The following is an 11,456-nucleotide window of genomic DNA, read 5'->3' on the forward strand; positions in this document are numbered from 1 at the left end:
ACACTTGAAACATACTCTTGCAACATGCGGTTTTCACCCTTCTTCCATATGACGCAACACAGAGCAGGATAGTTGATTCCGGCAAGCCGACGGTCAAGGATGGTGATACGGCCTAGCAGCGGCTAGCTGCGCGATGGCCCCCTTTCCTCGCCGCCTGGCCACGACGCAGTGGAGGACAGAGCACGGTATGGCGCTGCAAGGGACAGAGGCGGGGATGGGTGGTGGCGTGGGGGATGCGTCAGTGGCGCACCGGAGTGGGCCGCGACACGGCAGAGTGGGGCGGGTAGCCACGCCGTGCGGCGCGGAGTGGGGAGAGGAGTACTGCTGGAGAAGGCCACGGTGAGGAGCCTCTCGCTGGAGAAGGGAGCAACACTATCTTTTTTTTTTTGGAAAAGCGGACTAACAAGCGGCACTATAGGGAGGCGGGAGGCAGTGTGGTCCAGTCCGTCCGGACACCTAGTGAGCATTACCGATCTAAATAACATGGCCTAGTTCAGATTGTAACCTACAGGCATGGAAATAAGAGTTCCAAGTTCTCTCTTTGCTTTATTTCCTGTCGTTGGCGGAAAGCTAGGCAGGAGAATTGCTATTGCATTGAAACACGGCATTATGCGCAAAGGAAAAAAAAACAATATGAAACAATATACGGCAAAAGGAACAAGAGTTTTATGATATTAGCGACTCTAAAACTGGCAAATCTTCAAGAATAGATGGTAAACAAGCCACATGTTACAAGATGGCTGCAAAATACAACATAGAATGTTAAGCCAGGCCTAGCTAGATAAGGAAAACAACCGTCTACTATATCTCAAGTTGTTCTACAAGTAAAGTTCAAAGGAATCACATATACAAAAAGACATCATCCTTGGTAGCCATGTGCTTTCCCTGATACAGCTCAGTAGAAACTTTCTAACCCTGAGGACGGAGGCTTGGCTTCGGTTGCTAGCAGTGAGGGTGTTCATGCAGCCCTGTTGGTTCAATTCCTACAAATCGCAACCTGCATTTCTCAGTTTCTGTTCCTCAAAATTGAAACCTGAACGAACCTGAAAGTAGAATAGTTTGCAGTGTGTGTGAGAAACGAGAAAAAATGGCAAAGAAACCTGACACACAGTATAGACTTCATTACAAAAGAATTCTTGCCCAAATTGTAGAATATCTAATTATTCTAAAGATGGCCACATACTATACTAAAAAAAATGAAAACTTACTAATTACTCCTATCAAGAGCATACAACATGCTGGACACCAAGGGTGTCTTCGTCTCTTCAACAATACATTTGACCACCACTTTTAAAATGAATATTTTAGCAAAAAATTTCTACATAGCCACTCTATATATTACTTTATACAATGATGGTGAAAGCTAAGTTTTACTGCATACTTCCTACAATAGTACTAGATGGTATCTGTAGACGGTTTATACATTGTTGGTGGAAGCTAAGTGTTATTGCAAATTTTCTACGATAGTATTAGCCAATAGCGACTAGGTAATCTATCTCTTTGACAATGGTAGTATTACATTAGTCTCCAGCAATTTCCACACTAACAACAATAATCAGATGGCTGGTATTATTAATTTAGAAAATGGTATGGGTTTGGAAGCCACAAGTAAAGAAAGGAAGCTAAATAAATATAGGATAATTAGCATTGTTTGCATATTTGCTTGCTGAGAAGTTATTTTTGTAAATGTTCCACCAGTGGAAACAAGATATATCAAATAAATATTGAACACAAGTAAACAGATTTATCAGACTGTGCAACAAAATTCCAAACCTTTACCACCAATTTGTAGAAAAATATTGAGATTTACCACATAAATTTATTAGTAGATTTGTATTGAATAATACTTTTCATACTGTCATACTTGTAGAATTTTATAATAACAGCATTCAAACAATGTAATGATCAAATTAATGTCTTGGAGACCAACCAGGAATGAAAAAAAGGACAAGTAAAGAGAAGAGAAGAGAAGCATTCAAGCAATGAACATATTGTATCACCTCTTAAGCAGGCTTAAGCAGTAAATTCAGATTTCTGTTATGACTAACAAATCAGTAAGCTCACAAAATCACTTAATTCAGACACTTGTATCACTATTCGAAAACAAATCAGCAGGTTAACACATTACGGCTAAGGATTCAGTTTAGACCCCCCCCCCCCCCCCCCCCCCCCCCCCCCCCGTCATTTTTTCCTACTTTTCTTTTCCGCCAAATAAAGGTAGAAGGATCCTACGTATCTCTCTTCAATTGTATTAACTAATTCTTAATGATCTAAGGAATTTCTTCATTGCTTGCTTTCTCAACAAAATTAAAAATATATAGAAAGTGCTACAGCTTACATATGCTAAGTTTACTGAGAAACTTCAAAACATTCAGCACTTTTTCATCGACCACTTCACATTTAACTTCCACAATTTTAAGATGCTCTGATATTACATTTGATCTCTCCATTGTATCAGGGCTTCCTATCATTTCCACTTTACTTTTGGATTCCTACAAAATGTATAAAGATATTTGCAGCATCAATCGGTAATCTATAACAATTTGAAAATACAGCAGTTCTATATCTAGAAAATGTATACCTTGCAAAGTAGTTGAAGAGTGAGCTTCTCTAAAACAGGTGAATGTTCTAGAATACATCTTAGCGAACTGAAGTCAGGCATACACCAGTATTCATTGAGTGAGAGAGTCTTCAAGTTACTAAACATGGGGCAATATTTCAAGTCCCTTCTGAATATACACTGCAAAGATGAATAAACCTTCACATTACACATGATTAATTTGAAAGTGAAAGAAAAAAAAAACAAAGTGGGCATCAACTTCTATTAATCTAAAGTGTAAGCATATCAGACATCAGCACCAACCTCTGAGCTTCTGATAAACCTTGGAGAACCACAGTGTCAACAGTATCACCATGTACTTGATAACAAGAAGAGCAGTCCTCATCCCCACAACGCCCACGATAAGAGTCATCAGAAAATTTGATTTTAACAACTGCCTCCACCAAGGAGTGCATTCTCTCAAGCAAAGGAGTCCAGCCTTCACTGGCTTCACTGACTTCAAGCCACAGTGAAATGAGATTTGGGGCATAAATATAAGTGCGAAAAATTGTACCAAACTCGCAGTTAGTGAAGCTTAGAAACTTTAGAGATCGTGACGAAATCCTATGGCACTCAAGGAATTCACAATTGTTGAACTCAAGGACTTCCAATGCCGGGCAGCTGGAGAAGTCAAGGAAGCTATCAATGAATAGTTGACAGAGCTTTAGCCTCTTTAGATTCTGCGAGACGAGAGGCAGATTGCCCAGCTCAAGACAGGGGTCCCCAGCAATGCTAAAACCGACTAATATAAGGATTAGCACCTTGACTTTGCACGTCAGAACATGCCGGATCCAGATTTCAATAAGGGGAATGTCTTCGTCTTCATATTCAAGCAAGTTGAGCACGCAAGTGTCAAGAGGTGAGCCTCTGCGAAGGAGCAGCAGACGGCACACAAACTCCCAGATCTCCCTTACTGATGCTGCTTCATGGCCTTCGCCGCACAAAATGCGCAGGCCCGTGGCAAACTTCCAGACGTGGCGCCAGCACCCGGCCAGCACGCACGTCCGCACGGCCTCCTGCGCTGGCAGGAATGACAGCACGTGGTGAAGGAGCTCGTCCGGGAGCGCATCGAAGCTGGAGCGGCCAGCCCCCGGAGGCGCCGCCCTCTTGACCTGTCCGCCCCTTTCCTTCGGAGGCATTGCGTCGAACAGATGGCGGGAGTCGGTGCTGCAGCGGAAAGAAACACCGAGACGGAGCGAGGCGTTGAAGCCGAACCGGCAAAAGCGAAGAGAAGTACAGAGTCTGCGCTGGGTGTCCACCTCACCTTGCCTGTGGCCGGCGGCGGCTTCACTGGCGGCCGGAGCAACGACGCTGAGTACGGAGGGCGCTAGGGCTCGGATGTGTCCGTGCAAACGAGATCGATCTCGCGGAGTAGAGTAGGGATCACAAGGTCGTGGAGTTGGAGGGAAAGGAGTGGGGTGCGCAAGAATCGACTATACGGAGTACTTTCGCATCGCCGCCATGATTGCGCCATCTTCGGCGTTAGGAAGAGGCTCGTGGGGGAAGGTCGTAAGGAGGTGAACACTGAACACTCTCGAACGCACGAAGGGAGCAACAGGTCCACAGTTGATGGTTTGTGCGGCTTATAAATCGTCTGTTTTATTGGGGTGTGAGTTTGTCAAATGCAAGCTGCTAGATTAGCGGCGCATAAACCATGTTCGTTAACCAAGTTTGTTCAGTGGTCGTAACGTAATTGGTTAGTGGGGAAAAACCGGCCCGAGACTCAAGAATTTTACCAAGTGTTTGTTCCTGAACGAGGGAAGTGGAAAGACAAAGAGAGATAGGGAGCTCGCCTCCGTCTTTTTTTTTAATCGCCGAAATGGAAATTGTACGACGACCCTTCTTGTTCTAGGCAAACGAGACAGCCTGTCCTTCTATTGAGCCTGACGTGGGTTCCGAGCATCATGATACGATAGATTTCATTGCTTTATACGCCGTAAAGGAGGCGATTTGTAAACATGGGACTCGAAACATTAGTCGTTTGTAGATTTGATACTGGACCCACATTCATAGACACAAATGGACCCACTTGTCATCCACCCGAGTGTCATCGTAATCGAGGAGTCAATTTTTCGAGTGTCATTTTTGTAATTTTTTCGTTTTATTGTGAGAGAAAAATACTATACCGTATCATATCTTAGTAAGCATGGGAGCCACAGCACCGCGCGTCCGCACCACCCCTGATGGTGCTCGGGATGGCCTAGCCCACCAGGCAATGTTTCCGCGGACATCGGAGCCAAAATTTCCATTCTCGGTCCCCACAGCACACAAGGTAAAGATTAACGAAAGGTGACAAGTCTAAGGACATGTTTAGATATTGTGATCTAATGATTAGCTAGCTAATATTAGCTCAACTTATTTCTAGTGGATCTAAAGAAGAGTGATAATAGGTTGACTAATTTTTTTAGCAAAGTCTTCAAGCACACTTCCTAAAATAGTATTAGCCACTAGGTAACCTGTCTATTTGACGATGGGTTACATTGGATTCCAGCAATAGCATCTAGCAATTTCCACACTAATAACAATAATTAGATGGATGATATTATTAATTTTAGCAAATGATATGGGTTTCCACACAAATGATATAAAGGCACTATTTTTAATTATTTTTAAAGGGTTAGGATATACCTAGAGATCTTTGTTTAGATAGGAGTGCTTGAAAAACAGCTATCGACGTGCCTGAATCGTGACTAGGGGCTTATGTTGGGTTTCAACTCTAGCCTACCCCAACTTGTTTGGGACTAAAAGGCTTTCATGTTGTTGTTGTTGTATATGGGTTTGGAAACCACGAGTAAAGCGAGGAAGCTAAATAAAAATTGTTTATAGGATAATCAGCATGCATATTTGCAAGCTGAGATGCTATTTTTGTAAATGCTGAAGTGCTGAACCAATGGAAACAGGATCCATCAAATAAAATGATTGAACATGCATCATTACAGTTACAGCCTTAGATCTTAGAAGCATAGAGGACAAACAAAGAAGAATTAATGTATGACAGTCATACAGTTTAAAGGAACAGATGATGCAAGAACAAATGGAGCAAGGATAGATAGTGCTGCCTCCATAACCACATACATACATGGTCATTTAATAAAATTCCACATCTAATAAAATTCTGAAAATAACACTTAGCACTAGCCCAACAAATCCTAAGGTCTTGAACTACTAGTTTGTTTTCAAACAGATTTATCAGACTATGTGCAACAAAATTTCAAACGACCAAACCTTTACCAACATCCACAAAAATACTGAGATTTACCACAAATTTTATTAGTAGAGTTGTATTGAATAATACTTTTCATACTGTCATACTTGTAGTATTTTATAGTACCATACATTCAAACAACGCAATGATCAAATTAACGTCTTCGAGACCAAGCAAGAGCGAAAAAGGACGAGTAAAAAAAGAGAAGCATTCAAGAAACCAACATATTGTATCACTGCTTAAGCAGGCTTAAATAGTAAACTCAGATTTGTGTTATGACTAACAAATCAGTAAGCTGATAAAATAAATTAATTCATACACTTGTATCACTATTCAAAAAAAAACAGCAGGTTAACATATTATGGCTAATGATTCATTTTAGACCCCAACATCCATTTTTATCCTACTTTTCCTTTCCACCAATTAAATGTAGAAGGATCCCATCTCTCTTCAATTGTACTACCTCCATTCCAAATTATAAGACATTTTGGCTTTTTTAGATACATTGCGTTTACTATGTATCTAGACATAGTGTATATCTAAGTGTATAACAAAAGCTATGAATCTAGAAAAGCCAAAACGTCTTATAATTTGGAATGGAGGGAGTATTAGCTAATTCCTAATGATCTTAGGAATTTCTTCATTACTTGCTTTCTCAATGACATGTCAAAGCAAACTTCAGAAACATAGAAAGTGATAGAGCTTACATATGCTAAATTTAATGAGGAACTTCAAGTTACTAAATATGGGGCAACATTTCAAGTCCCTTCTGAATATACACTGCAAAGATGAATAAACCTTCATATTACACATGATAAAGTGAAAAAAAAACAAAGTGGGCATCAACTTATATTAATCTAAAGTGTAAGCATACCACTCTAATATCAGACATCAGCACCAAACTCTGAGCTTCTGATAAACCTTGGAGAACCACAGTGTCAACAGTATCACCATGTACTGGATAACAAGAATAGCAGTCCTCATCCCCACAACCCCCACAATAAGAGTCATCAGAAAATTTGATTTTAACAACAGCCTCAACCAAGGTGGGCATTCTCTCAAGCAAAGGAGTCCAACCGTAACTGACTTCAAGCCACAGTGAAATGAGATTCGGTGCATAAATATGAGTGTGAGAAATCGTACCAAAATCACAGTAATTATTGAAGCTTAGAAACTTTAGGGATTGTGACGAAATCCTATGGCAGTCAAGGAATCCGCAATCTTCGAACTCGAGAGCTTCCAATGCTGGGCAGCTGGAGAAGTCAAGGAAGCTATCATTGAATTGTTGCCATTTGACCGTTAGCCTCTTCAGATTTTGCGAGACGAGAGGCAGATTGCCCAGCTCAAGCCAGGGGTCCCAAGCAAAGTTCAACCGGCTAATATCAAGGTTTAGCACCTGGACTTTGCACATCAGAACATGCCGGATCCAGAGTTTCATGCGGGGGATGTCTTTGTCTTCATATCCACACAAGTTGAGCACGAGTGTCAAGAGGCGAGTCTCCGCTAAGGAGCAGCAGATGGTAGACAAACTCCCTGAGCTCCGTTACTGATGAATGCTTCATGGCCATTGCCGCACAAAATGCGCAGGCCCGTGGCAGACTTCCAGAGGTGGCGCCAGCGCCGGGCCAGCACGCACGTCCGCACGGCCTCCTGCGCTGGCAGGAATGACAGCACGTGGTGAAGGACATCATCCGGGAGCGCATCGAGACTGGGGCGGCCAGCCCCCGGAGGCGCCGCCCTCTTGACCTTTCCGCCCCTTTTCCTCGGAGGCATCGCGTCGAACAGATGGCGGGCGTCAGTGCTGCAACGGAAAGAATCGCTCAGATAGAGCGAGGCGTTGAAGCCGCACCGGCGAAAGTGAAGACAAATACAGAGTCTGCGCTGGGTGCCCACCTCACCTTGCCTGGCCGGCGGCGGCTTCACTGGCGGCCGGAGCAACGACGCTGAGAACGGAGGGCGCTAGGGCTCGGATGTGTCCGTGCAAACCAGATCGATCTCGCGGAGTAGAGAAGGGATCACAGGGTCGCGGGGTAGGAGGGAAAATGGGGTGCCGGGTGCGCATGAATCGGCTGTACGGAGTACCTTCACGAATTCACATCGCCATGGGCGGCTGCATTGAGGTTGCCATCTTCGGCGTTTTTTTTTATAATAGGTATCTGTATTTCTAGATAAGGAAGACTTACATATACACATACGAATACAGACACGTAGGTAGAGGATACAGACACAGCTTTCCTAGCCAAACATCATGAAGGACCTTAAAGAAAAGAATAATTACACCAAAGCCTCTAAGTCCTCCATGAAACCGACGCGCTACGCTCAAAATCGGCCGCCGCCGCCGAAGACGTCGGGCACCACCCTGAGCTGAAGACGCCCATCGTACACTGGCTTTGATAGGAGTCGAAGTAGATGAAGTCATCGGCAGTCGTCCATCGATCGACCAAGGCCACGCCCAAGCTCTTCAGCTCCTGGATCTAGACTCGCCAACGACGACCACCGCCGTCGAGGGAGGGATGAGCTTGATCTAGCCGCGAATCGTCCACAACACCTGTAGCCTGCTCCGCACCCTTGAGGAAGAAGGCTAGCGACTTCATCACCTGATAGAGACAACGAAGCGCCGGCCTCGGACTCCTATACAGATCTCCCCGACCTCGCCGGTGACATCAGAGAAGAACGCCACCAGGGCGAGGAAAAGGTCGGGAGAAGTTATTCTCCTGCGTCGTCGCCGTCTTCGGCTCACCGACGCTGTCAAGAAAAGTAAGCCATAGAGGAGCATAACCCCTGGCAAACCCTAGCTCCATCGACACGCACCGACGGTGAGCTCAACCTAAGACTAAATAGATATAATAACTAGCTAACCTATATACATCCGCATGCTGATTCCCTAGCCCTCCTCCCTCTCCAACGCCTAACTAGCCGCCGGAGAGGAAAGGGGCCGGCGGAATCGTCGCCGGAAACGTGCGTAGCCTCCTTTTTGCCCTGGGCAACTGTAGCTAGGGGATAAGGAGAAGAGAGTTCCAGCGTGTGCCTTTTGAGCAGGTTGCCATCTTCGGCGTTCACGCTTGCTAGGAAGGAGGTTGGCTTGTGGCTTGTGGCTTGTGGTGGAAGGTCGAAAGGAGGTGAACACTTCTCGAACGAAATGAACGGAGCCGACAAGTGGGCCATTCCACCTCCGTGGTCCACACAGCACCAGCCGATGGCACTGGTACAGGGCCTAGCCCACCGACCCGCAAAGTTTTCACGGACATGGGAGCCGGACTTTCCAATCTCGTTCCCGCAGGCCGTCGTAGCAAAGCACACACATGTGAAGATTAACGAAAGGTAACAAGTCTAAATGGCTAATTGCGTGCTAAGTTTAAAGATAGTGTTCTGATTCATTTTTTATTCCCAGTCCCATATATCCCACATCATCTAATTTGGATTCCCATATCACTTGAACTGTTGTTTCGATTATTGTTATAGCCAAAATGACTTCTGAAACAAACTTTCCATAGAACACTTCTGTTGTGCATTTTTTTTTCTGAAAAGTTATTACGCGACGGCCGCGCGCTCACACGACCGTGCGACTGAAAGGTCCTAACTAGCTAGAGGGGGGTGAATAGCCTATAAAAATTTCTACAACAACACTTAAGCCAAGTGGTTAGACAATTAAATGGCGAAGCGAATGTTGTGCTAGCCTACTAAAAATGCAAGCCACCTATCCTCAATTCTAGTAGCTATGATCTCTATTTCACACAAGGGCTAAGTAATTACTTTCTAAGTTAGTGAGCTCTCAAAGACTAACTAAAGAGCCTCACTAACCAAACTAACAAGACACAAGCTAGCTCTCAAAATTAGTTACATTAAAGAGCTTAGCTACACTAGAATGTAAATACAAGAGAGAGATAGTGAGGGTTATACCGCCGTGGCCAGTGACAATCAATCAAACACAATGAATACCAAATAAAATTCTCAGAGACAAGATGACACAATAATTTTTCACCGAGGTTCACTTGCTTGCCGACAAGCTAGTCCCCGTTGTGGTGATTCACCCACTTGGAGGTTCACGCGCTAATAGGTATCACACGTCTAACTTGCAATCGGGTGCCGCACAACCAACACAAGATAGGATCACACAAGGCACGCACAATCCACTAGAGTACCTTTTGGCTCTCCGTCAGGAAAAGGTCAAGAACCCCTCACAATCACCACGATCGGAGCCGGAGACAATCACCTTCCTCCGCTCAACGATCCCCGCTGCACCAAGCCGTCTAGGTGGCGACAACCACCAAGAGTAACAAGCATATCCCACAGCGAAACACAATCACCAAGTGCCTCAAGATGCAATCACTCAAAGCAATACACTTGGATGCTCTCCAATCTCACCAAATGATGAATCAATCAAGCAAGATGAGTTAGAGAGAAATGGCTAGGCTCACTAGGGTGTATTCTCAATAGAAATTTATGGCCAAGAGAGTGAGCCCAAGCCAGCTACCATGTATTTATAGAGCCTCCATACGAATAGAGCCATTAGGGTCAAGGAGGGGCTCCCTACGCGCTGACCGAACGCACCTGTCGGGCCGACCAAACGAGCAACCCCAGCGTCCGGTCACGCGGATGCTGCCATGCGACTCCCGTGTTCATCCACAGCCGCCCGATCTCAACGGTCACTAACCCCTACGCCAATGGTTAAGTGATGACCGGACGCACATCAACATGACCAGACGTACCACAGCGGCGTCCGATCGTGCCTACGCCCGAGCCACCAAGCCAGCGACCTGACGCACCGTTGTTATGACCGGTCCCTCCACAACGTGGAGTCCGGTCACTTCCAATAAGGCACCAGAGAGGATTTTTGCGACTGGATGCGTCCGTTCACGCATGACCGGACGCGCCCTAGTGTCCGATCCTCTTTGGGTCACAAGTCGAACCCCGCGCGCTGCCACGTCAGCAAGATCGGATGTGTGAATAGTAACACACCAGAGTCCGGTCACTTCTCTTCTCAAAGTCTGGTTAGAGGATCGAGCCATGTCCCTCTCTGCGCGCTACTGACTGGACGCAGACACTGAGTCCGGTCACTGCCTAAGCAGAGTCCGGTCACCTCAAGATGCCTCCTCCACTTCTCAAACATCACCACCCTTGCTCAAAAAGTGCCAACCACCAAGTGTCTCACCATAGTGCACGTGTGTTTGCATTTTTCACAAGCATTTTCAAGGGTGTTAGCACTCACTAGAATCTAAATGCATATGCAATGAATTAGAACATCTAGTGGCACTTTGATAACCGCATTTCACGATGAGTTTCAACCCTCTTAATAGTACAGCTATCGATCCTAAACGCACTCACACCCACTTGGTGTCTTGAGTGCCAAAACAAAAAACTCCTATCAAGTATACCTTTGCCTTGAGTCTTTTTGTTTTTCTCTTTCTTCTTTTCCAAGCTTTAAGCATTTGACCATCACCATGGCCTCCACCATCAACATGATCTTCATCTTACTTCACCACTTGAATTGGATCATCCTATCTAGTCACACACTTAGATGCAAGGATTAGTCCAAATAGGTTTCATCAATTATCCAAAACCAAACTAGGGCTTTCAATCTCCCCCTTTTTGGTAATTAATGACAACCTCCACAAAGATATGAATTTAAAATCAATTTTGAATCCATGTTGC

The 11,456-nt window shown here is 44.8% G+C and overlaps 1 pseudogene; it reads right to left on the minus strand.

Moving 5' to 3' along the window:
• Nucleotides 1–653: 653 nt before the first annotated feature.
• LOC136489023 (uncharacterized) lies at nucleotides 654–7,837 on the minus strand (annotated as a pseudogene).
• Between the last annotated feature and the right edge of the window lie 3,619 nt (nucleotides 7,838–11,456).

Source organism: Miscanthus floridulus, chromosome 10 (assembly GCF_019320115.1).
Source record: "Miscanthus floridulus cultivar M001 chromosome 10, ASM1932011v1, whole genome shotgun sequence".
NCBI lineage: Eukaryota > Viridiplantae > Streptophyta > Magnoliopsida > Poales > Poaceae > Miscanthus > Miscanthus floridulus.